This window comes from Narcine bancroftii, chromosome 9, assembly GCF_036971445.1.
Source record: "Narcine bancroftii isolate sNarBan1 chromosome 9, sNarBan1.hap1, whole genome shotgun sequence".
Lineage (NCBI taxonomy): Eukaryota > Metazoa > Chordata > Chondrichthyes > Torpediniformes > Narcinidae > Narcine > Narcine bancroftii.
This window is the reverse complement of record NC_091477.1, coordinates 30,301,936-30,327,979: the sequence shown is the minus strand read 5'-3', so window position 1 is coordinate 30,327,979 and position 26,044 is coordinate 30,301,936. Positions and strand designations below refer to the sequence as shown.

At 38.5% G+C, this 26,044-nt stretch overlaps 1 long non-coding RNA gene across 1 annotated transcript in view; it reads right to left on the bottom strand.

Annotated features, from left to right (window-relative positions):
* Positions 1 to 956: 956 nt before the first annotated feature.
* The window catches only part of LOC138742866 (uncharacterized), a 49,930-nt gene continuing 24,842 nt past the window's right edge, over positions 957 to 26,044 (bottom strand). The window contains exon 3 of the long non-coding RNA XR_011344463.1: positions 957 to 1,041. This is a non-coding gene — a long non-coding RNA (uncharacterized lncRNA). The remainder of the gene's footprint in view (positions 1,042 to 26,044) is intronic.

Genomic DNA, 26,044 nt, shown 5'->3' with positions numbered 1-26,044 from the left:
AATCACTTTGTGAATCTGTCACATGAAGTCTAACTTGACTGTAGGCTATGGACATGAGAGACAAAGAGCCAGAAACCAGTAGAACCCACAGAGGTTTGACTGTAGGCTAGTGATTTGTTGACTTGTGGTATGAGATCTGGGAACTGTATGTTTATGCAAGAGAAGATGGTTTCAGGTTAACTGTTTTATACACAAAGCCAGGTGGTACAGAGACTTTGGAATCAATGGTTTAAATCTGCATCCTCTAGTTAAAGAGGGTGTGGATGATTGGATTTTAGCTGAAAGGAATATACAAAGAGAATAGAAAACTAAGCAAAGTGCTAGAGACAGCTGAAAACGGGCAGTGGGGTTTTACCTCAAAGCAATGGCTCCAGGCTGTCAGGTGACTGCAGTTAAGTATGAACTCATCAACAATTTGGACACAAGAATGGACATGAATATGTTGGTGTAAGAGAGTAACAGCCATAATTGGAGGATATGAACAATATGAAACATTATCTGTATGATTGTAACACTACTTATTTTTCTCTTGCACAGTGTTAACTGAATATTTATTAACTATTTATCTTTTGTATTTATTATAAAATTTTAATTTAATTTATACTGTTGCAGATTATTTACAAAGTCCTTGTTCAACTGCAGCAAGCAAGATTTCAATGGGCAATGTACAGCATATGACAATAAACTCATAATCTTTATCCATACAGATAAAATAACTCCAAACTACTTACAAATGTAATGAGGAATCATTTTCAGGGGGATGTCAAGTGATGCCTTAGGGTCAACACAAAAGACCTGACTCCCTTGGTAAATTATTTAAAAAAGCATTGATTAAGTAATGTTTTAAATTAATTAATACCTTTAAAATATTTTACATTAAAAATGCCTCCAAACAAAAGATAAACTACCTACAGCTATATCTGGAGCCTGACGAGAAGAAGACATGTGAGGCCTACCTTGACTACAAAGCAGGGAGCTAGCGTTCGGGCTGCTCCCCAGCTCAGCGATCCTCTTGAAGGGCCCTCTATCAGCATCACCTACCTGCAAAAATGGAGAGATGGCGTCAGTGAAGAACTTGGACTTGATTTGCGCATACGTGAGAAGTCGCACATGCGTTAGTGTGAGCAGGGTCACAAATCTCTGAGAAGTCAGGGTCCTCTACTTCAGTGTCGGATGATGAAGAGATGGGCTCCAAGAGAGATTCTGTAACTGAAGATGAGGAACAACAGGAAGAAGATAATTAAAGAAGTTAAAACTATTTCACAGGCTAAAGTGGAAGATTTAACTACAATTATAATGCATCAGTTTAAAGTAATGAAAGGGAAAATGAAAGAAGGATTGAGGGAAGAAATGAAAGAGGAAATTAATAAAGTGTTGGAGGTTGTGAATAAAATGAAGAAGAAATTGGAGAAAATAGATGAGAAAATTACAAGAGTACAGGATGATATGCAACATGTTGAAAACACGGTATCTACCATGGAAAATACAACTACTGGTTTAATTATAATGAATCAAAAGCTTCTAGAGCAAGTAGATGTAGTGGAAAACTTCAGCAGAAGGAATAATATTAAAATAGTATGCCTTCCAGAAGGAAAAGAAGGTTCAGGTGCAATTTGCTTTTTTTTCCCATAAGTGGATTCCTGAAGTATTGGTGGAGCAAAATTTTCAAAATCCTATCGAAATTGAAAGAACTCATAGAGATCTGAGACCAAAACCTTTTCCAAATCAGAGACTGTGCTCTATATTAATTAAATTTTTACTCTATCAAGACAAAGAAAAGGTTTTAAGTCTTGTTGTGAAAGGGGTAAGGCCCACATCAATGGGATGGAGTGAAGATTTGACCTGAGTGAAGATTTATTAAAGAGAAGGAAAGAATTCAACCCAGCTAAGAAATTTCTTTTCGATAAAGGTTATAAATTTGTCCTATGTTACCAGGCAACTTTGAAGATTATTGTACCTGGAAATCAAAATAGATTATTTTCCAATTTGGCTCAAACAGAAGAATTTGCACAGGATCTTCCCTGAGTGCAGTTCCAAGAAGATACTGTGTCTCTGATGGGATGAATTAATTCTTTTATTCCTGCTTCATTATTATTGGAAAAGGGGAAGTTTGTAAGATGAAAGAAATTAAAATAAGAATTATTCTTTTTTTTTTCTCTTCTTTCTTCTCCTCTGATTTCCAGTACGTTATTTTAGTTGTGGATAACTAAACAATTAAAGTTTTTTGAACTAAATGTGCCAGAGTAGTTGGGAAAAGTGGGAGGTGCTGATTGCTGTGGGATGATTGCTTTTTGGTGACTTCGGTCACAACCCCTAAAATGGAGGTCTTACTTTAGGACAAGACCAAGTTGAATGCAAAAAAAATAATTCCTACATCTTCACCGCACCTAAAACATTGATTGGATAAGTCTGATTTCAACTTGTTCAATTTCTATGGGGTAAGATATAACTGAAATTATACTGCACTAATCTATACCTTATATTAATAGTTTTAGACATTCAATCATAATGCACCTTTACATATCTCCCTACTGGGTCCATCACAACAATTTGAACTTTAATTGAAGATTATTTTTTATTACTCAGAATGACCACATCTTTTGCCTTAGAATTAAACAAAGAAAATACACGTACAACCCAATCCCTTTTTAATTTCATATGTTCTAAGTAGTGTTCTAAATTTAAACAACACTTCCAGGGAGGGTTTTCTTCTATATAGATATAGTTATAAGTGTAGAATCATATATTTTCTGTATGTTTATTTGTCATTTTTCTTCTATTTGGATTACTGGACGGGCTGTGTACTGACACATAGGATATTTAACAATGGAAATAGGAGGAGACTTGCGGTGGGGGTGGGGGGGAGGTAACAGAAGGAGGTGGATTATACTTTAGCAAGATGAGTAAGGTCATGAAGTTTGTAAATTTTAAACAGACCTGTAAAAAGGAAGAGTGCTAACATATATTAAGAGAATGGGACCTGATGTAACTTTTCTTCAAGAAACACATTTGACTGAAAAAGAACATATGAAATTAAAAATGGATTGGGTTGTACGTGTATTTTCTTTGTTTAATTCTAAGGCAAAAGATGTGATCATTCTGAGTAATAAAAAATAATCTTCAATTAAAGTTCAAATTGTTGTGATGGACCCAGTAGGGAGATATGTAAAGGTGCATTATGATTGAATGTCTAAAACTATTAATATAAGGTATAGATTAGTGCAGTATAATTTCAGTTATATCTTACCCCATAGAAATTGAACAAGTTGAAATCAGACTTATCCAATCAATGTTTTAGGTGTGGTGAAGATGTAGGAATTATTTTTTTTTGCATTCAACTTGGTCTTGTCCTAATCCACCTTTCTGGGTGGATTTAGCAATTTTTTTTGGAAAAAGTTACAGTTGTCATATTTCTGCAAAATCCAGATTCATTTTTATTGAACAAGTCCTATATTAAAATTATCAATTGGAATTTGTTAAAATTGCATTAGTACTGGCAAGGACATGTATTGCAGTTACTTGGAAATCAGATATATGTTTGGGTATGGCGAGATGGAATGCAGAAATTCAAAGCTGCATTCCCTTGGAAAAAAAATTACATGTAGTTTGAGGAATAAATATTCAATTTTCTTTTGCAAATTTGGCACCCATATACCCAAATATTAGGTTTAAATTCATAAAATTGTCCTTCTTATACCTCTGGACCTGCAAGAATTTCCTCTGAATCATATGAATGAATTTTTTAAAAACATATATATTAGGCGGCATCCCTACGTGCAATCCTGAAAATTCTCATTTTCTTTTTCTTCTTTTATATATAAACTTAATTATACTTTTTATATTGGTTATTTTGAGGGAGGGGATGTGGAGCTAATTAATGTATGTAAATTTTTAATTTGTTTTCTTTTTGGAACATGTGTTACTATAGCAAATCTTGATTACTACATGTATGGAATTTTTTAAAAATAAAATATTCATAAAAAGGAATACTTTTCAGATTACACGGATGGATACATAAACAAATCACTTCATGTGATGGATGCAAATGCTGTCTGATAGTAGGGCCCACTAAGAGATGAGCTTTGGACACTGCAAAGCAACAACTTATTTTGAAGTGTTAGAATATGAACAAGAGGCTATTTTGAAGCATTAAAGCATTTTAAAATCCTGGGTTATTTTAAAATCCTGGGTTATTTTGTACCATTGTTCCCTCGATGAAAAAGAGTCTGCATCTCCAAATCCAGAATGGGACTGCGGGAAGTTTAAATAACCAGCGATTAAGCAATAATGATGAGTCACACTAAATTTTTCCAAATGATAGTGGACACAGCCCAGGACATCAGAGGCAAAACCCTCCCCACTATTGAGTACATCTACAGGAAAACTTGCCGTCAGAGGGCAGGAGCAGTCATCAAGACCCACACCACCCAGCACATTCTCCGTTCTTGCTGCTGCCATCAGGAAAGAGGTATAGGTGCCACAAGACTCACACCACTGCTACCCCTTCTCTTTCAGGTCCTCAATGACAAACTTAATCAGAGACTCATTTAAGGACTCTTACTTGTGCACTTTGTTGATTTTCTTTTTGTTCTCTCTGTATTGCACAGTCAGTTTGTTTACATTTGTTGTCTGTTTACAGTTCTTATATTTGTTTACATATTCATGTTCTGTACAGTTTATTTTTTGCACTACCAATTAGTGGTAATTCTGCCACGCCTGCAGGAAAAAGGAATCTCAGGATTGTATATGTGTCATATTTGGACTCTGATAATAAATCTGAATCTGATGTTCTGGGTTCTGTCCACTACCTTTTGCAGGGCTTTACACTCAGGGGCACTGGTGTCCCCATACCAGACCATAATGTAGCCAGTCATGACGGTCTTCACCACACATCTGAAGAAATGTGCCAGTTTCCAATGTCGTACCAAACTGCTGAAAACTCCTGAGGTGCTTTCTTCACTACGCCATTAGTGTGCTGGGTCCAGGAAAGATAGTGAGTCTCAAGAATTTAAATTTGCTCACCCTTCTGACTTCTGATCCCCCAATGATCACTGGATTGTACGCCTCTAGTTTTCCCTTTCTCAAGTCAACAATCAGCTCCATAGTTTTGGTGACTCTGAGTGCGTGGCTATTGTTGGTGCACCATTCAGACAAGTTTTCAATCTCTCTTCTGTATGCTGATTCATTGCCCCTTTTTATACAACCCACTGCCATGGTATCATCAGTGAATTTGTAGATGATGTTGTTGCAATTCCCAGCCACAGTCATAGGTGTAGAGCAAGATGCTAAGAACGCAGCTTTGTTGTGCTCCGGTACTGATGGAGATTGTGGGATGTGAAACTTGAAACCATGGTGCCACTTAATACTTCAAATATAGATAGTTACAATTACATTTATTTATTTGATCAATATATGGAGTGTACATATAGCCAGAGAGACAAAATAAAACTGAAACTTGCAGCATGGAACACAGTCCAGCAGCCAAAATAATTTGCTCTGTTTGTGTGGAGTTTGCACATTCCCTTTGTGGACACTTCGTCCTAAATTTCAGAGATTTACAGGCTGGCAACTGTAAATCACCTCATGTGAATTTGGGGAGACTTTTATTGGAAATCTGATGCAACAAAGAGTCCGTTTCTTTTGTGCTTGACTCCATTATTTTATTCAAAAAGTCCATTGCAATTGTTCTTGAAGGGTTTTTTCATAACACCTCCTATTCAGCCTTTATCACCAACTGAAGATCAGCAAGAGATGAAGGAACAAGAAGCTCAACTACAATGAAACACCACAACCAGCAGATTCCTCTCCAAGTTGAGCACCCTCCTGACTTGGAAATATATTACTCATTTGACTTGTAATCATCACACGGTCAAAATTTTGGAACAGAACACCCAAGACCACCACTGAATAACTTTCATCAGCAGGACTGTGGCAGTTCAAAAAGGTGGCTCATCACCATTTTCTGAAGGGAACTATGAATAGCTCAGTACCTGATAAGGAAGTTGAGCCTGTTAGGTCTAAACACCTCCCTCTGCAATTGGATTACTGACTTCGTGTCAGGGAGACTTCAAGCTGTTACAGATCGGCAACAGCACTTACAAGATCATCACAATGAGCACAGGGGTTCCCCAGGGCCGTGTGCCTACTTCCCTGCTGTTCTCTCTGCTGACCCACAACTGTGCAACTGAACAACTTCGAACCACATCATCAAGTTCACTGACAACACAACTGTGGTGGGCCTGATCAGTAAGAATAAGGAATCAGTATACACAGATGACGTGCAGTCGCTAACAGACTGCTGTAGAGCCAACAACCTGTATCTAAACATTAATAAAACAAAAGAGATGATTGTCAACTTCAGAAGGGCCCGGGGGGAACTAAGCTCCACTGACCACTGATGGCATGACCGTTGAGGTCGTCAAGGGTATCAAGTTCCTTAGGGTGCATGGTGGATAATTTCACCTTGACCCTAAACAACAGCTCCATAGCCAAGAAAGCCCAGCAGTGCCTCTACTTCCTGCAAAGGCTGAGGAAAGTTCATCTCCCACCCTCTATTTGCACGACATTCTACAGAGGATGTACTGAGATCATCCTGTGCAACTGCATCACCATCTGGTTTGGAAGCTGTTCCTCCTCAAACTGCAATACACTGCAGAGGATAGTGAAGCCAGCGGAAAAGATCATTGGGGGCTCTCTTCCTACCATGACGGACATCTACAACACTCGAGGCAGGAGAAAGGTAATAAACATTGTGAAGGACTCCACACACCCATCATATAAACTTCTCTCTTCTGCACTCAAGTCCTTACGTCCAGATTGGGCAACAGTTTTTTTCCCCCCAAGCTATCAGGCTCCTGAATTCCCAGAATATATGTTCTGGGGATTCAGTACCATGGATTTTTATTGTATACATCTTCATGTTTTAATATTTTAATGTGTTTAACTTCTATTCTAACATATTTATGTAAATATGCTCTGTGGCCCTGGAGAAATGCTATCTCATCTTTACCATCTGAGCATGGTATGAACGATATATAAAGGTGACTTGACTTGCCTTGATAAATGGCTTTCTCATCAATGCCTAGAACCTGAAAATGAAAATGAATTAAAAAAACACTTATGCAATCCATGATGTGTAGCTCTGGAAACTGAGAAGAAATTGATTTTTAAGCATCCATTTTATGTTGCCCAAGCAAAGGAAACAATCGTCAATGAGCAATACACATATCACCCAGCAAAGCCTCGGTGAGTTAACAATTTGGAACCTCACTCACCTGCATCTTTTGAAAAGGGAAAGAAACACCTGAAGAGATGTTATTTTTTTTGTTTCATAACATCAGGCTAATGGTGCAAAAATAAAAAATGAGATTGCCAAATATGTGCTAGCAATGAGATTTACTAGCCATTTGTAAGAAAGAAAAAGAGTGCGGCAAAGTGCATTCAGAGGGAGAATGAAGAATGTTGCACACTTGAGCTCCACAAAGGAGGTGGTGACTTATATGGAGTGCACAAAAGTGCTGGTGAAACTCGAGCAGCATCCACGGAAAGCAATCGGCAAGCGATATTCTTCAGGCCTGCCGAAAATGAGGCAGACACCCAGATAAGAGGATGGTCAAAGGGGTGCAGATTAGCAGGTAATATGAGCATATAGGAAGAAAGGGGAAGAAGAGAGGTAAGATCGGGAGGGGATGAGTAGGCCGTGTAAGATGATCTCTGATAGAAGAGAGGAAGGAATGGGGTTGGGAATTTTGAAGGGATGAGGTCAAAGGGATGAAGGAAAGCAAGAAAAATGAGGAGGTATTTACCAGAAATTAGAGGTCAATATTGATGCCGTCTGGTTGGAGCCGGCTGATAAGGATTATAAAGTGTTGTTCCTCCAATTTACTTAGACAGACATGTAAGTGTGGTAACAATGTGGTTTGGAATTTAAGTTCCAGTGACCTATGTGGATCATGTGGACTAGTCATGTTACACAAGAATTCTTTCCAAATTTCAGCATACATTGGAAGGAAGACAGTGTAAGGGTTAAAGTAACTTGCAAACAAATTCTTGCAAACTAGCCGGCGAATATTGTTTATGAATTCCATAAGTGTCTCCTAGTAACAGTTAATTCCAAGGTTAGCTAGCTTTTCAAGTTCAAAATAAATATTCTGTTTCAGTTTGCTTTTGTACTATTTAGAACCAGATAATTCTTTTTGATCATTCTTTTAGTCAATAGAAGACTGAATTGAAGACGAAGAAAGCTGAAAATTGGATTTGGAAGAGAAGATTGGATTGATTGGGCTCTGTTTAGAGCAGATCATAAAGGAGGTACAAACATCAACAGTACCAAGACCACTGGAGGAGCGATAAGCCTTAGGATGTTTCTTCTGTGTGCTTATTAAATTAGAACAGAGTTAGGTGAAATTGCTGCTTGTCCTTTGAGGACTGTTATGGTTTTGGAGAGATTGTTGTGCATGTTTGGTGTCTGAGTGCGATGATCAACTGAATTGAGGAAGTAGCAGCTGTACCTGCTAAGGAACTATGGGTCAAGAATATTAAGGTATCAGAACTTATAGAAGAATACAAAGTCAGCAATTAGAGACAAAAGGAAACAAAGCAACTCTTCAAGCAAGACTGAGGAAAGATATCGATAAAAAAGTTACAGTTGTTAGGGCTACAAATCCCACAGAATTACTGGAAAAACCCATTAATAGATACTGAGATCAGCCCAAAGGTAGCTCTACTACAAGAAGGTGGTGTGGAGAATGAGCAATCCAAAATGGAGACAGAGCCAGATATTAAGGCAACTCTGATGTACAGGAACTAATAGGACCTAAGGATAGTGTGTCAAATACTTCCAGCATGAGGAGCTCCACAGTTTCAAGTTCTGAATATATATGTTTAAAGATTCAAGGATACGCGGCAGCTCTTAAAGTGGAAAAACCAATGTTTCAGTTTAAATTAGACTTAGAAGGTAAGAAGGAGCAGATAAGAATGACAAGGGTGCAGTGACGACAAGAAGAGGAGCTACGGGAGGTGCAGCAACAGAGAGGAGGAGAGCAGCTGCAAATGGAAAGGAGATACAGGAGGGGCAGTGACAGAGAAAAGGAGCTACAGGAGGAGCAGCTAAGAATGGAGGAAGGGCAGCTAAAAAAAAACAAAAGAAGCAATTGGAACTGAATGGAAAACTTGCTGTTAATGAGGCCAGGTCACCAACACCAGAAGGCCCAGTGATATTTGGCACTCAAAGTAAATGATCTAAAGCTGAGTCAGTGCTACAATCACAATACATGCTTGGTCCTGAAATAGACAGGACTGAGCCAGAAAAAGAACCTTAGGACATGCTTTGTCATGAACCAAGCAGGTTAAGGCACAAGGCTGAGCCAGTGCCACAGATGCGAGATATGCAAGATCCCAAACTAATCAGGTTGACACAAACCCCAATGATGGCAGCATTGGACAGAGATGTGAGCTAAATGCCATTTTATGGAGGGTCATACTCACGGCAAATACTAGAAATCTGGGTGAACAAAGTAATGTACGCCTAAGCATGGCAGAAAAGATGAGGTAGCTGCATTATTAATGCAGTTACTGACACTCACTGCTCTGCCATTTTTTGATGGTGACCCCCTTGAATTCCAATTGTTTATAAAAAAGCTCTGAACACAGTATTGAAATTAGATGTAAAAGCCAGGAGGATTGTTTATATTATTTGCAGCAGTTCATGAGAGAACCACCACAAGATCTGTAAAGAGTTACCAACATACAAATCCTAATGTTGGATTCAAACAGGCTAAGTGGTTACCAGTGAAGCATTTGGGCAACAAATATAGAATTTCTCGAGTTTACTTACAAAAGGCTCTATCATGGTCATTAATAAGACCAGTTTACAAGCTGATGCCCTCTTTCTAAGAGGATGTTGCAAAGTTATGACAGAGATTGGGCATCTTTGAGAGCATGACATACCTCATAACATGGTATTCATTGTAGATATATTACCCAATCAGATGAGAGAATTATGGAGAAGCCAAGTTGTTGAATTCCAAAGAAGAAACTATGTGACAGCTACTTTTAAGATTTGGTAGAGTTCATTGAAGGGAAAGTGGATGTCGTTACAGATCCAGTGTATGGAATTAAAGGTACTCAAACAGTGAGTAGAGAAATTGAGGTACAAATCGTATCCTCAACCAAAATTGAAGCAGAGTACATTTGCCACCTCTCTAACAGTGGCAGATAAAGGAATTAAGAAAAATGAAAGTTCACCTGTTGAGAAGAAATGCTTGTTCTGTAATGATAAGCACAATTTGTACAAGTGTGCACAGATGAAAAAGACACATAATGAGAAAATCACTTTTATGAAGGAAAATATTTTGGCTGCCTGTGTAAAGAACACATCCCAAAAACTGCAAAAAGTGACTCAGCAGGGACACACATCATCAAAAACATCCTAAGATATTACATATTTAAGGAAAAGGAGAATACAGAAAAAGGAACAAATAACAAGGAAAGAGGCAGGTGAAATCAGTGCTGAAGCTTCCATGTTGACAAGTGGACTTACTGGGGCCAGTGCAGATAACTGCAAACTTTCACTAATGCCTATACACGTTAAAGCCAAGAATGGGAATGCAATGGCAGATACACATGCATTTCTTGCACCATTTTGCACAGTGAAACTTATGAAAAAGCTTAATCTTGAAGGAAGAAAGTCAAAGATTCTATTGAAAACAATGGGACAAGGAAAGGTCATTGAAACTAACATTGTTTCAAGGTTAGGGGTTGCTGGAATACACAGCAATGAGTTGTCTTATCTTCCACGCATATATACACAGTAGACTATGCCTGTACATAAAGGAAACATCTCACATCAAAATGATATGGATCAATGGTCATATCTGAAGAAGGTTTATATATTGGAAGATAGATCTAAGATAGAGATGCTAATTGGTTTAGATATACCAAAGGCTCTGGAACCAATAGAAGTAATACTGAGTGTGAGAAATGAATCTTATGCTATTAAAACTATACTTGGATGGACAATCAATGGACCATTAAAAAGAATGATATGCTCAGAAACAGTCAACAACAAGTGTCAATATGATATCTGTTGTAAAACTTAATGAACCATTGAAACAACCATTCAAGACAAACTTTCTTGAATGGCTTGAAAATAAATCAATTGCATCAAACCCAGCAAAGAAGAAATTGTTTTCATCAAATATGGATGAAAATGAAGTATTAGAAGATGCTGCAAATACTGTTGGTGATTATTCCTGTGAAGCTAAATCCAGGGCAGGAATGAAACAAATGAGTGGGAACAAATCTGAAAGTAGCTTTTCTAGCCCAGATGCACCAGCAAACAAGATGGATGAAGAAATCTTGCAGCATGTTTTAATATGGGTGAACACAGAAAATTGCACTGATGGTATATAGGAGCATTTCATTGGCAATATGGTGCAACTGCCTTCAGAGAATAAAATGTTGAAAAAAGACTTAGAAATATTGGATATTCCAGAAAGCAGTGACCAAACCAGTTTTAACTTTGGAAACAAAACTGATTTTCAGAAAAATGGGAACTAATCTGATGACTCTTCAGTTTCGAAAGTAACCAAGAGAGAGGATCAGAGAGCAGTTGACAAGAATGGAGAATTAGTTGTCAATAGAATTGGTAAAACCAAGCTAAAGAAATGAAAGCAGTTAATTAAGGGATTTAGCCTTATCAAGATGACTACAGTTGAAAGCGGAGATTCATTTTTTGAATGAGACAAGACACTGACTATGGAAAACAACAAGAATGTACTTTGAAGACATAGTCAACAATGATGCAGAAAGGAAGGACTATTACATTTCAGCAGGTGTAGGAGCAAGGAGAAAAATATTCAAACATCTCAAGCTGAAAGCAGAGGTATTCATCAAATAACCTTTTTACTCCGTAAAGTTATTTACTTCTCAGATGATAACGAGAACATTATTTTCCTATTGAAAGGCAGAGATAGAATTTAATAAAATACTTCAAGATAAATTGTCATAAAATCAGAATGAATTGGAAGCTGCAAAATTGGATCTGGAATTATAGGAAAAGACAATAGAAGCCAGAGAGGCCATTGATGAGTTTGAGGAATCAATGTGGTTTAAGTCCTACCTTTTCTATAACCAATTGCAGACAAGAAAGAAAAAGATGAATAATCCTGTTGCTGTGAAGGTTAAAGAGACGCATCTATTGGAATCAAGAGTATCTGATGTCACACTTTCAACCAATGTTGGAAGAAGAAGCTGTACAAGAGATACCTTGGAAATTAAGAATCGTGTTCGAGCACTGGATAGGGCTGGGGCAAACTTGTAAGAAGATTAAGACTAAAAATGGCTTTATGAACAGACCAATGACCAAAATCTGTCTTTTACACGAAGAAGAAAGATTTAATGATCGACTTTCACTTTTCTTTAAATATTTACCTGATGTATTACTATGTTTTATTTTTTTTCTTTGTAAAGTACTGGTAATTATTATTTTTAGATATAATAATTAGAGACTGGTATTGTAAGGATTAAAATGACTTGCAAACATATTCTTGCAAACCAGTAAATATTGTGTACAAATTCCATAAGTGTCTCCTAGTAACAGCTAATTCCAAGGTTAGCTAGCTCTGCATGTTTAAAATAAACATTCTGTTTGAGTTTGCTTTTGTATTGTTTAGAACCAGAGGAGCATAGAGATGGTCCAGATTATTGATTTGACTGTTCCTTTATATGTATTGATACATTAATGTTATATTGTTTGTTTTAAGTATAGTTTTAATTGTTTTAACATAGTTCTTATCGCATAAATTTCTAATAAAGAGTTTTTAAAAATTCTATGCTACTTTAGAACTGACTTTTTATTTAATGGGTCAAAACAACAGTGTCTCCATGCTGTCCAACCGATTATAAAGGAAGATAGTTGCAATGGACAGCATCAAAAGAAATTGCCACGAGGACTGGAGTTTCAATCATTTGTGAACAGGAATTTTAACAACAAAGATGAAGTCAGCAAACTTCCTTTGTATTTATAGTTAGAAAAAAAATCAAGGTGATAGGTATGTAAGGTTAGAATGAAAAGTTATGGAAATTACACAAAACTTGGTCTTCATAATGTCCCAGGACAAAGATCAAATTTGACAGACTGGTAGATATCAAATTTAAAAGTAGAAACTATAATGCACCTGTAGTATTCGAGATATACTCAGAGATGTGTTGTGATGAACTTAAAACCACTCAATGGAAGCTGTTATGAGCCCAGAGGACCCCAAAACCCAGCAGCAATAGATATTCACCAAGACAAACGGTTACTTAAACTAAAGTTGCTTTTAATTATCTTTAAACATGAAAACAGAGTCAAACTTTAACTTATTACTATTAACTTAACAACCTAACTTAACCCCCTTCTAATTCCAAGTGCACGTGTACGTAATGTGTGTGTAAGTTCAGAAAAGTTCTTTGATTCTGTTAGGTCTGCTTTGTTCATGAATGAGTGAGACAAACACCAGGCTGAGTCGAAATCAGGGTCCTTTGTTCTTTATTACCGGATTGTAACACTTGTGACCAACCATGTTAGTCGGAGAATGCATTCTGCCGTTATCAGCAAAATGGTGATTTTTTATACCCTTGGATATGTGCTTAGAACATCATCATATCATTACTTGTCCAATGACTAAAACTGTTGCTATCCTTTCCCTGCTAGCTTCCTGCCTCTCAATCCATCAATGTCTCTCTTATCTTGTAAGTACAAGGATGCATTCACATCTTGTTACAGCCCTGTACATTCCCATCTCATGATGTTTTACCTAACAATTCACAGTCCAGTCTAACTCCTCCAAGTTTACTAATTGCAGGCAATTCTTATACTGTGCACAGAATTTAACATTTATGAAGTTCACCAGGCTTTGGTGCTTGAAAGGTAAGTGGTTACTGCTCAGGAAGGCTCTTGTCGGTATTCAGAGAGAGATTTGTTGTTCGGTGGGCACCCACAACTGATTCCTTTTAATCAGCCACTTCAGTGTCTTGCCAAAGACACTTGGCCCATCAGGGTTTTCCAGATGATAACCTCTTTCTTTCAAGTCATCACAGAGTTCCTTATTGTTTCTCTTTTTTCAAGTGAATCATTCGGCAGCCAGTCCTCTCCTCTTGTGTGAACCACAAGGGCTTTGACCAGGCTGGTCAAAGCACTCACAACCCATCTTCCAAATGGGTTTTTTCCACAAGCTTTCCAGCTTGTCCTGTTTCAGTCCCACCTGCTGCTGCTGACTGTAAAATTGTAGAACTGAATCCTCTCTCCCTCTCACAGAGAAAAGCCTGTTTTTTTTCTCTCACTCTGCTTTCAAAACTATATGACCCTCTTAGAACAGCAAGCAGCACTCCCAGACCGCCAGTGGCTCCGAACCTACTCCTGAGAGTCTTTCATCTATTGCTTTTCAAAACAACAATCCATTATTGAAGTCCCTTGGGCACTCTTCAAAGTTTTAGCAAAGGTTCTCGGAACCAGCCTGTTTGGCATGAGCAGAACTCCAGTATTTTAAATGAGATCTCTTTTGAAATGTTCGTATATGACCTACTCTTAAAAAAAAACTATCCCAATTTATTTCTTTTAAACTTATCTATAATCTGTCACAAAGCAAAGATTAATATGAAGGAGTATGTTACACCTTGGCTCTTCAAAGTAGAACTTTTTCCTCATAGTATATCAGAAAACAACGAGGAAAAACTGTAGAGATGGATGAGGTACCTTTAAACTAGTGGATCTCTGACTGGCCCTCTTCGATATTTCCTCTCTTTAAAGTTTAGACAAGCAGGGGAGTAGGTACATCATATACCCTAGCCTGGCAGAGCAGTCCTCTTCTAGAGGGCCATCACCTTGCGACCGAGTGCCGAGCTTTTGGAAGGACAAACATTGAGCTGTGAGGGAAAGATTACACCCGCCTTGCCAGCCAGATCAGCGATCAATGGGGTGACAGATGTCACAGCCAGATCCCCCTCACACCCCAATATTTTCTCTCTTGAAGACAAATCCTTTTGCTAGGAGATATGTGTCTCGAAATTGAACCAGAACCATTTCCATGTATTAAAATATTTTTGGACACAACAGCAGCAGGCAGTATTGGTTTTCAAATAAGAACTACTAAATTACATGAAGAATTTCTCAAATGTGTTACACCATATGTCCTGCATCAAAAGAAAAGTTAAGTCTTGAGCTGCGAACTTCTTTCTTGATGCTGTAGGAAATATGTTCCATTGTCATGATCTTGCTTCCTGATCAAAGGAAAGGTCATTACACTTTAAACACCTACTTCCCTGGCAGGCCTTGAGCGTGGCTGGCCACATACAAATTATCTTCAAATTACAATCACAATTATCATTTGTTCTAACTTTCTGATCGATTCATATTAGGGTCATACAAAATGAAAGCAGTACGCAGATATTGCCAATATTAGCAAAAGAGTGGCTGTAATGCTGAAAAATACCTCTATTAATTTCCACAGAGAATTGTTCATTCATTGATTTTAACTCAAAATTGTAATAAAGATGCAGAACATAATTGCCAACATTTGAAGATGTGTAGTTTCAAGAGATTTGCAGGATTCCTTCAAGGTTAATTTGCAGGTTGAGTTGGCACTTAGGAAGGCAAATGCAATATTGGCATTCATTTTGAAAGGACGAGAAGAATAAAAGCAAGAATGTAATGCTAAACCTTTATCAGGTGTCAGTTATATCAACTCTGGAGTGTTGTGAGCTGTTCAGAGCCACATATTTAAGGAAGGATCTATGAGAATGGTCCTGGGATGAGAGAGTTAACGTATGAGAAGCGTTTGATGGCTCTTGGCCGGTACTCACTGGAGTTTAGACAGAGTGGATATGGAGAAGATGTTTCTAATAGTGGGAGAGTCTAGGACCAGGGGACACAACCTCAGAATAAAACAAAAGTCTGCAGACACCGTCATTGAAGTAAAAATACAATGCTGGAGAAACCCAGCTGAGTTTCTCCAGCATTGTGTTTTAACTCAGAATAAAGGGACGGCCCTTTCTAACAGTAATGAGGTGAAATTGCTTCAGCCAGATGGGAGGGAGGGTGGGTGAATGTGTGAAATTTATTGCCGCAGATGGCTGCGGATGCCATCATAGAGTATTTTTAAAGCAGTGATTGATAGATTCTTGATATGTAAGTGTGTCAAAGGTTATGGGGAGAAGGCAGGAGAATGGTGTTGAGAGGAAAAATACATCGGCCATGATTTGAATATGGTGGAGTAGTATCAATAGGCTGAATGGCCTAATTCTGCACCTATGTCTTCTATTCTTGAATGTAAATTACCATAGGTGGACAAGTTGTTTTGAAATTGGGATGGAGTTTATGGGCACGTGTGAGAGTTAAGAGCAACAACGGAAATAAATTGATGGGAAAGCTGAATAGCCTCATTCTACATCAGAAGGAAATAATAAATAAAAATAATGTAATCTTTTTAATTTTTCTGACACATTTTCTATAGTAATTCTGATATTTTTCTGTTCTGCTCTCTGGAATCTTGGTTCCCAAATATATCCAGATTTTCCTTTGTGAAAACAAAACCAAAGTATGTACCTATTGTGACAGTACAGATCTATCACCAATGTACATAGTGTATATAGTTACTGTATCTAGACTGTGCTTACAGCGATTGGCTGAGAGCTAAGCCACGCCTACTGTCTGGGACTTAAAGGGTTGTGTCCCTAGCCAGGTCGGATCATTCCGGACTGGTCGGCCACCTGTGAAGAGCTCCTGTCTTTTGCTAATAAAAGCCTTGGTTTGGATCAACAAGTCTTTGGTTCTTTCGACGAGCTCTACACCTATATTAATAGCTTTGCCATCTCTTTGTTCCCAATTACGATTTCCCTTAATTCTAAATGTAAGAATGCACATTGGTGTTCCCTTGCCCTTTTTGTTGATGTTTTTACAGTTCAATTTTATGTTCCACGCAAGTTTAGTCTCATTTTCCCCTATTAATTGACCTTTTAAACCATCCTTTGCTGAATTCTATACCAAATGCAATCCAAAGGCCTGCTGCTTTATTTGGAAATGTTGGATGCCTCTTCTTTGGAACAAAGACTCTCCCGAATTTCCATTGTAAATCACAAATAAACCCTCCCTCCTAACTTATTTCGAAGCCAGACAGGAATGAATAATTGTTGTACTTATATATCCATTGACTACCCAGCATTAACCCATTAGGTAAAGTTCCACAATCGATCATAGCCAACATGCCTCAAACCCTCCAGGTTTACTTTGTTCAGATTCAGGATGCTAGTTTATGATGTTTATCCATGGCCTTTTAGTTTGTCAAACTGGGGCTACCTGCACATTGGAGGAACTACACCTAATATTTCATCTGGGCACTCTCCTACCAGATGGCATTAACATCAACTTCTCCAGTTTTCTAAATCTCCCTCTTTCCCTATCACTCCCTTTCTTCCAACTCTCCACTTGTTTTTCTTCCCTCTCCATTCAGAGAGTAACCCCCCCCTCCCCACTATCACCTGCTTTTTCTCTTTTACCCTCACAACAATATCTACCTATGACCTCCCACCCATTAACTCATACTCCTTCTCTTGTGCCTTCCTGCCTCCTCACCTCTCCTCCTCACATATTTTTATTCAGTCACCTACCTGGGTTTTGATAATACCTTTGAAACGTTAGTTACCCTTTACTTCCTGTAGATGCTGTGTGATCTGCAGGGTTTCTCCTGCAATTTTGTGTATTTCATCTAGAGTGTGCCTGCTGATTACCCCACATCAATGCAATGGCCAATAAAGCGTACCAGAACCTCTAGAATCCTGAAGAAATCACTCATGTCATTTGTGTCCTCAACAACTTCTACAGGTGTACCATTTAAAGCACCCTGTCAGAGCACATCACTGTGTAGGACAGGAACTGCTCTGCCTTGGTCTGCAAGAGACTGCACAGAGTTGTGAATGCAGCTTAGACTATGGCCCTAATACCCACCCCACTGATTCCATTGGTACATCCTGCTCCTTTTGTTTCTGATTCTATTTCTTCAATCTCCATCTAATGACAAAGTCTCCCTTCCCACTCACAAAACTATCAATGATGCCTTTCTCATTGCACAGCCCCTAGTCAAGGATGACCTGCTTTCCTGCCAATTCCCTAACTTATTATTCTAAACAATACATCACCTAAACAATCCAAGTATTCCTGTTTTTCAATATTATTGCTAACTTGTTGAACCAATTGATGTACAGATTATGCCACCCACGATTATAGTTGCATCAGCACTCACCTCTAGCATTCAGGCAAGAAATTGGAAATCAGGAAATTGCTGTTCTAAATTGCCTTGCTCCTCCACAAACTTCTCAATGGTACAGTGGTGTGAAATTGCACTGAAACCCATCAGATCTTCACTGACCATGCCAGAAAGTTTGAAGCATTACTCAGTCAAGTGCAAGTCCTGTTTAATAGTAGGTTAAATATTGGTTACAGCTAAAGGACCTCTCAGCCTTTGAAATTTTACATTTTAGATGTATATAGATTCTGAAGCCTTCTGATTTAAATTAGAAATTTAAAATAGTAAAATGTTTAAATATTGCTCTAAACATGCTCATTTTGTCTTTTATCTCTCATAATCTGCTTTTTCTTTTGAAAATGCATTAATTCATTCTCCACTTTAAATTTAATCACCCATGTGTATCACAATTTCACAAATCTGTCCATATATTTGCTTGCTACAATCCTCCTTCTGATTACAAGTCCAAGATCTGTGACATTTGCAAACTATGGAATGAATCAATTCATTCACCAATGGATATTGGGAAGAAATGTAATGCCAATGTTGCCACCCTGGGAGACATCACTGTATTTCATTCTTGTTTGAATAACAACAATTCTTCACTCGTTTTTGCCTTGTCAACCAGCCAACGATATGGCATGTGTCCACTACTGTTTAAATTCTTTGGACCAACTTAACATAAAGGTTTATAACGTCATATTCTGCCAAGTAAAAATCAGAAAATCCGAACATACTTACATCAATGACACCTCCTTCAGTAATCTCTACTGTGGATTAAAAGGGAAAAGGTTTAGGGGGAGCATAAGGCGGGAGCTTTTTCCACACAGAGAGTGGTAGAAATGTGGAACAAGCTGCCATCTGAAGTGGTGAATGCAGGCTTAATTTTAACATTTAAGGCAAGTGTGGACATGTATACAGATAGGAGAGGTGTGGGCTGGGTGCAAATTGGTGGGACTAAGCAAAAAAAAATGGTTTAGCACAGACTAGAAGGGCCGAAGGGGACTCTATATGTGCTGTAAAGTTCTATGGTTCAGTTGAAGAATTCATTTGTTATTTACTCAGCCAGTGACATCACGGTCACCAGTCTTCACTCTATCATGGACATCTACAAGAGGAGGTGTCTTAAAGCATCCTCTATCCCCACCATGCCCTCTTCACACTGCTATCATCGGGGGAAAAAAGGTACAGGAGCCTGAAGACGAGCACCCAGCTGCACAAGGAGAGTTTCTTCCCTTCTGCCATCAGATTCTGAATGGACAATGAACCACAGAGATGACCTCACTTTACCCTATTTTCTTGCATTATTTATTTATGCTTGAAAGGTAATTTATAGCAATATTCGCTCTGTAATACTGTCACAAAACAATGAGTTTTGTGACATGTTAATGACAATAAATTCTGATTCTGTTTCTGTTAAGGTAAAACTGTGAAGGTGATTTGTCTCAGAGGACTATTTTAGCCCATATTTATTACCCTGCTTTTCCAAATAGAAAGCAGGTTTGTCTCAGGTTATTCTCTCCACCAGTGACGAAATTCACCACCAGCTTCAATGTACCAGCACAGCCTCTCGTCAATTGAGGAAAAGGGTAGTTAGGTTCAAATCCACAGACATCGAATCAAACTCATGGCTAACCATTGTTGTCCAACTTCACAAGAAGAATAAGCAAACTGATGTCATTGCCCTCTTCCACGTCAACTACCCCAGCAAAGGACTCAACTACACTGAGTTGGCTACATTGGGTATGCCACGTCCTTGGTATACCGGATCCCAGATTCCCAGAACTCAGATTCTTTGCAGAGCTCAGTCATGGTGAAAAATTACCAGATGTACATTCATGAAGAAATGCAAAATCCCCACTGCAAGAAATCTTTTGTCCCACGTATGAGTCTACAGATATCATAAATGCTTCATTAGCCATCTCAGAATCTACCAAAGAGGTACAAAAATCAAAATTTATTATCATGAACATGTCACGAATGGCAGCATTACAGGTGCAAATATTCACAGTGAGAATGCTGACTGATCAAAGGAACTATTCACACTCACCATCTGAGACAATATTTATTTATTTATTTGTATATATAAGTAGTGTATATTTGTACTGCATATGCATTGCTTGTCTGTATACGTGTCATGTCTGGTTGTACGTCTGCATGTTTTCCACCAAAGACTGGAGAACGATGTTTGGTCAGGTTGTACTTGTGCAATCGTATGATAATAAATTTGAACTTGACTTGAACGTGACTTCACAGATTTTGAGAATAGAGATGAGGAAAAGCTTCTTTACGCAGAAGGTGAATGTTATTTGATATTTACTTGAAGGGCCATAGTTTCAAGACTACAGATCTCGTGTTTCAAATAGGATTAGATAGCTCTCATTTCACTGGCACTGACAATAATGAGTCTTTATATTTGAATCACCGCTGAGGATTATTCTTAACATGTACTGAAGCTCATTATATTTTCCGCTTGAATTATTTGTTCTTCCCATGTGAGAATTCCAGGATAAGTACCTTTTATAAGTATTACAATTCAGTGGAACCAAATGGGATGCTGAATTGAAACAAACAGCCTTACGAGATTTTGAGACAATTTTGAGCTTTTTCAGAGAGGTGGCCATCCATAATGGTCATGTAAACCTCGAAGAGTACACGGGCTCAGTGACTGGCTAAGTGATGCCCCAAGATCAAATGCTTCACAACCAGGGGCAACCAGAATCCATGGTTTGACGCAGAGGACTGGGCCCTTCTCAGAGCCCGTGATGCTGCCTGCAGGACAGAGGACAGGATGACACTGACCAGCCAGGGCTGAACTTTCCCATGTAATCCAGAAGGCAAAGCATGGGTATGAAAATAAGATCCACAGACAGCTGTGTGATACAGATAACACAAGGTGCATGAGGCAAGGGATCAAGACTATAATAGGTCCAAAACCTTGTGAGTTAAAGACAATGATGCCTCCCTTCCAGACAAATCGAACAATTTCTATGCATGGTTTGATGAGAAAAACAGGATGACACTGAAGAAAGCTCTGTGTCCCCCTGATGAATGGACCCTCTGCATCGCCCTGGCCAAGGTGATGAGAACTCTATCCAAGGTAAGTCCACACAAGGCAGCGGGACCAGACAACATACCTGGTCTTGTACTGAAAGACTGCATAGACCAATTGACGGAGGCATTTACAGACAACTTCAACACTTCACTGCAGCAGTCCATTGTCCCTGCAGGGTTCAAGACACCACCATCATCCCAGTACCCAAGATGGTGGCAATAACAGGTCTCAATGACTACTGCCCTGTGGACAGACCTCCATCACTATGAAATGTTTTGAGCATCAAAGTACACCTCCAAGAAAAATTGGACCCATTTCAAATCACCTAAAGAAGAAACTATTCCACATATGATGCTATAGCTTTGTCCCTTCACTCCGTCCTGACCCACCTTGAGAACGATGCCTTAAACACCAGGCAGCTGTTCATCAGCTCAGTGTTTAATGTGATCATTCCACAGAAGCTGATGGATAAGTTATCCTCACTGGGACTCAACACCGCTCTCTGTAACTGGATTCTGGGCTTCCTAATGGAAAGACCACAGTCTGTCTGGATCAGTCAGAACATCGAGCACCGTCATGCTGTGTGCTCATCCCGCTCCTGTTCATGTTACCAACCCATGACTTCATTGCCAGATCCAGCTCCAACAGTGTCATCAAGTTTTCAGATGGTACAACACTAGCTGAACTCATCAGCAACATTGATGAGTTGCACCACAGAGAAGAGATGAAAAATCTTGTGATATGGTCCAAAAGTAACAAACTGGGTCTCAATATGGACAAAGGAAAGGAAATAATTGTGGACTTCAGGCAGGGTCAGTACCAAAATGAGTGTTAGAGGAGGGCATTAGGATAAACGGTGGGGAGCACAGTCCAATGCTCATAAACTCACTCAGCGGGGGGGAGTGGGTGGGTGGTGATGGTGGTACCTACCTGCCAACGAATATTGTAGTCCTCCTTCCCTCCGAGGAAGCAGACAAAAGTTCTGCTTTTATTGCATACAGAGGCACTAGCGTGCATCAAGCTAGACACCAGTGACACTTGATACACACTAGTGACACCGGTAGGAGGGGCGGGTGTGGAGAGTCGCTAGCATGTGCCAAGCTAAATGCTAGTGACGTGGGCGGGGATGGGTCTGACGGTGAACAATGGCCGCGAGAGTCTGGGGGGGGGAACAGCACATCACTTGGGGTGGGGGAAGGAATGCCCGCAGATGCCCCCCTTGGCACCGAGCCTGACTTCTGGAGAACCAGGAATGACCACCCTTCACTACAAATCAATAACTCTGTTGTGGATAGAATAGAAAGCACCAAGTTCCTTGAATTCCACTTAACTAGTGATCAATTGTTGACACACATCTCTTCATTTGTCAGGAAGATGAAACAGTGATTAAATTTCCTGAGAAACAGGCAAAGCTACCAGCTGCCATCATGTCAAGAGACCATCCTGGCTGGCTGCATCACAATATGGTACAGTTGCTGCAGAGAAATGGATTGGAGGTCAATCCACAGGACCATAAGATAGACAGAGAGGATCTCTGGAATCTCCCTCCAACCCATCGATGTAATCTACCAGGATCGTTGTCTGAAGAGGGCATAAAAAATCACTGAGGACCCCTTCAACCCTGCACTCAGCATCTTTCAGCTGCTCCCGTTGGGAAAGAGATACAGGAGGATCAGAGCCAGCACCACTGGCTATGAGAATTCTAAAGGACCAAAGGTACTGCTCACACTAACCATCCAAGACTCTACTATTCTCAATGTTTATTTATTTATTTGTATATATGGAATACTAATTTGAATCGTGTATTATTTGTCTGTACGTGTTTTATGACTGGTTGTGTGTCTGAGTCTTTTGCAGAGGACCGGAGAATGCTGTTTCGTCAGGTTATACTTGTGCAATCAGATGACAATAAACTTGACTTGATCAGAATGGACAGTGCAACCTACAAAGTTACAAAAGAAGAAAGGGAGCACCTGGCTAATTATGCTCAGTTTCCTGTGTCCAGGATTTAAACTAAAATTCATGATAATCAGCAAGAGATTGTCAGTCACAAAATTACTCTGGAAGAATGACAGAAAAAACTCTGAGCTTCAACATAATACAGAAAGAGAGAGAACAAAGGAAAACATAGGTTACCTTATTTGAATGAAATCTGGATGTGAAGTTAACGTTATTTGTATTCAGCTTCATGAGAGATAATTGAAAATTATTTAAAATTGCAGTCAGCATTGTAGCTATTGACTTGCTTTTGTACAGAAAAAGATGAAATATGAAAATGTGTCAGTACAAGGACTTTGATTTAATTTCAATGGATGTCTGAATGCTTGACCATGAATGACTATGAAATTTACATCATTAATTGCAAGTGCACCTTGAAAAAGTATATTTTCTGCAATTGTCCTGTTCACTGAACAGAAAACTGAGCATTTCCAATATTTGTTATTAATCGACTAAGGTTTATTCATATAGACAAGTACACTTGAATCATATTTTTGGTTTTGAACTAATTTAAATTACAATGAATCTTTTGTAAGTCCATAACCATGAAAATGATTCCTAAAAGTTGATAAAATTTAGAGTTCCTAACCCTTTAAATGCATCGTGTTTTTAAATTGTATGAAAGAATGTATGCTTTGTTTTTTCAAAAAAGTGTAGTGAAGAGAAAAGGTTAAGAATTTTAATTGTAGACATTATCTATTTTCTTTTAATGAAAAACTTAGAGATGAAATATGGCCTTGAATTGAAAACTAGTTTTCAAGTAATTAACTTTTAAAAAAATTTGTATTATTTCGACAGTAGTTTAGAAAATTAATTTTGTTGCATTCATATTAAATTAAAACAAACCCTATTGTTTTGTATCAATATTAATATTTTCTAAAACACATTTTAATTAATTTATTTTAAGACTGAGATCTGACATTTCAGTTTGACTCCCTTCAGATGTCTGAGTATCATTTAACTTGATAAAATGGCGGTCAGAGAACTTGCTTGAAGTTAGGTTGTAAATTGCATTCAAGCATGAATTTCTCCTGTTAACCCGAAAAACATTTTGTTAGAGGAGAAAAAAAGAAAATTAGCTGTAATAGGGTACAAAAAAAATAAGGTCAAGAGTTTTATTCTTAAATATGGTTCACAAATCTGCTGCTTTAGTTAAATTGCTTTTGATTTCTTTTCTGAGCACACTGGCTCCAGTAATCCAGAGTCGAGCAGCATGGGACCCAAGTCCGCATTAAACATCAACCATTCATTTAAACCAGTGGATCTCAACGAGGAACGATTAAAACAGGGGTTTTCAAACTTTTTCTTTCTACCCACATACCACCTTAAGCAATCCCTTACTAATCATAGAGCACCTATGGCATAGGGAATATTTAAAGTGGTATGTGAATGGAAAGAAAACCACTAATTTAAACTATTATCATTTTATTCTCTCCATATTCTCATCAACTACTCCAAGATCTCACCACTTTATGGACAATTTACAGTGGCCAAATCACACGACTGATTTGGGAAAATATAATGGTGCTGCTCGTTCACTGTTTTAACTGAACTTAACTCTGAACTCTGCATTTTTTTTTTATTTTGGACTACCCACTGTATTTCAAGGATAGGCTGACTTGCCTGGGTTGCACACAAAACAATGGTTTACACTATATCTTGGTACCGGTGACAATAAACTATTCAATTTAGTAATGCCAGCACAGAGAGAGGTCACTGAGAAGGGCTGACCAATGAGGGCATATGAGTCGAGTTTAGAAATAAGAGCAGATGATCATTTTGCTCAGGTTATGCTGTACACCTCTCAATAGACAGAATTATAATTAGAAAAACAGACCTGTATTTCCAGCATCTTCTGGTTTCAATTCCAATTTCAAGCATCTGTAGTTTTATTGATTTGTAATGCTTGTGATCAGATGGAATTCCAGAACTGCTGGTGGTCAGTAAATAAATAGAGTTGCAGGAGAGGGTTATCGAATCATTGATTGGGATGTGAGAAACAATGCGGAGATCAAGGTCACTGCCAAGGTGGGCATGAAGAATCTGAGACAGAGTTGTCACAAGGGGCAAGTATCTTTAACATTATCTTTAAATAGTTGGCTCCTGGCACATAGGTTTCCTTTAAAAATGTTTAGATCAGCAGGCCTCTCAAGTGTTGTCAAAGTCCGTTTCTGCAGGAATGGCAGGCCTGCCTACTGAACATAATACACACCTTCCTTCAATTAATTATCCCACTGTTTAACATGTTGTATCTTCCCCAAAATACTTAATATGCCACATTCTTCTGCCTCCGACAAAACCAAGAGAATTTGTGTGACAATTTGTGCAATATTTCAATTGCAAAATGATGAATAAGTACTGTAATTTTGAGGGCTTGCTTTAAACTCAGACAGTGCACATGCCAATCGTGGTGAAAATATACTTCCATCCCAGCACAACAACCAATCTATCAACAATACCCCTCCCCCAAACATCTCCCATTCCCTCCAATGACAAATTGCTAACACCACTTTGAAAATTCAAGTCTTCTGATGACTAATTTTTGACACACATTGATCTGATTTTTTTTGGATTTTGTTTGGTTAGCATGTAAATTCCATGCATAGGGTCCTCCATGCATTAGTCTATCCAATAAAATAAATCACAGTCCGTGCACTTCATAGTCAAGTCACGATTTTCCATTATGGATGATTTTTCATTGGAAATGAAT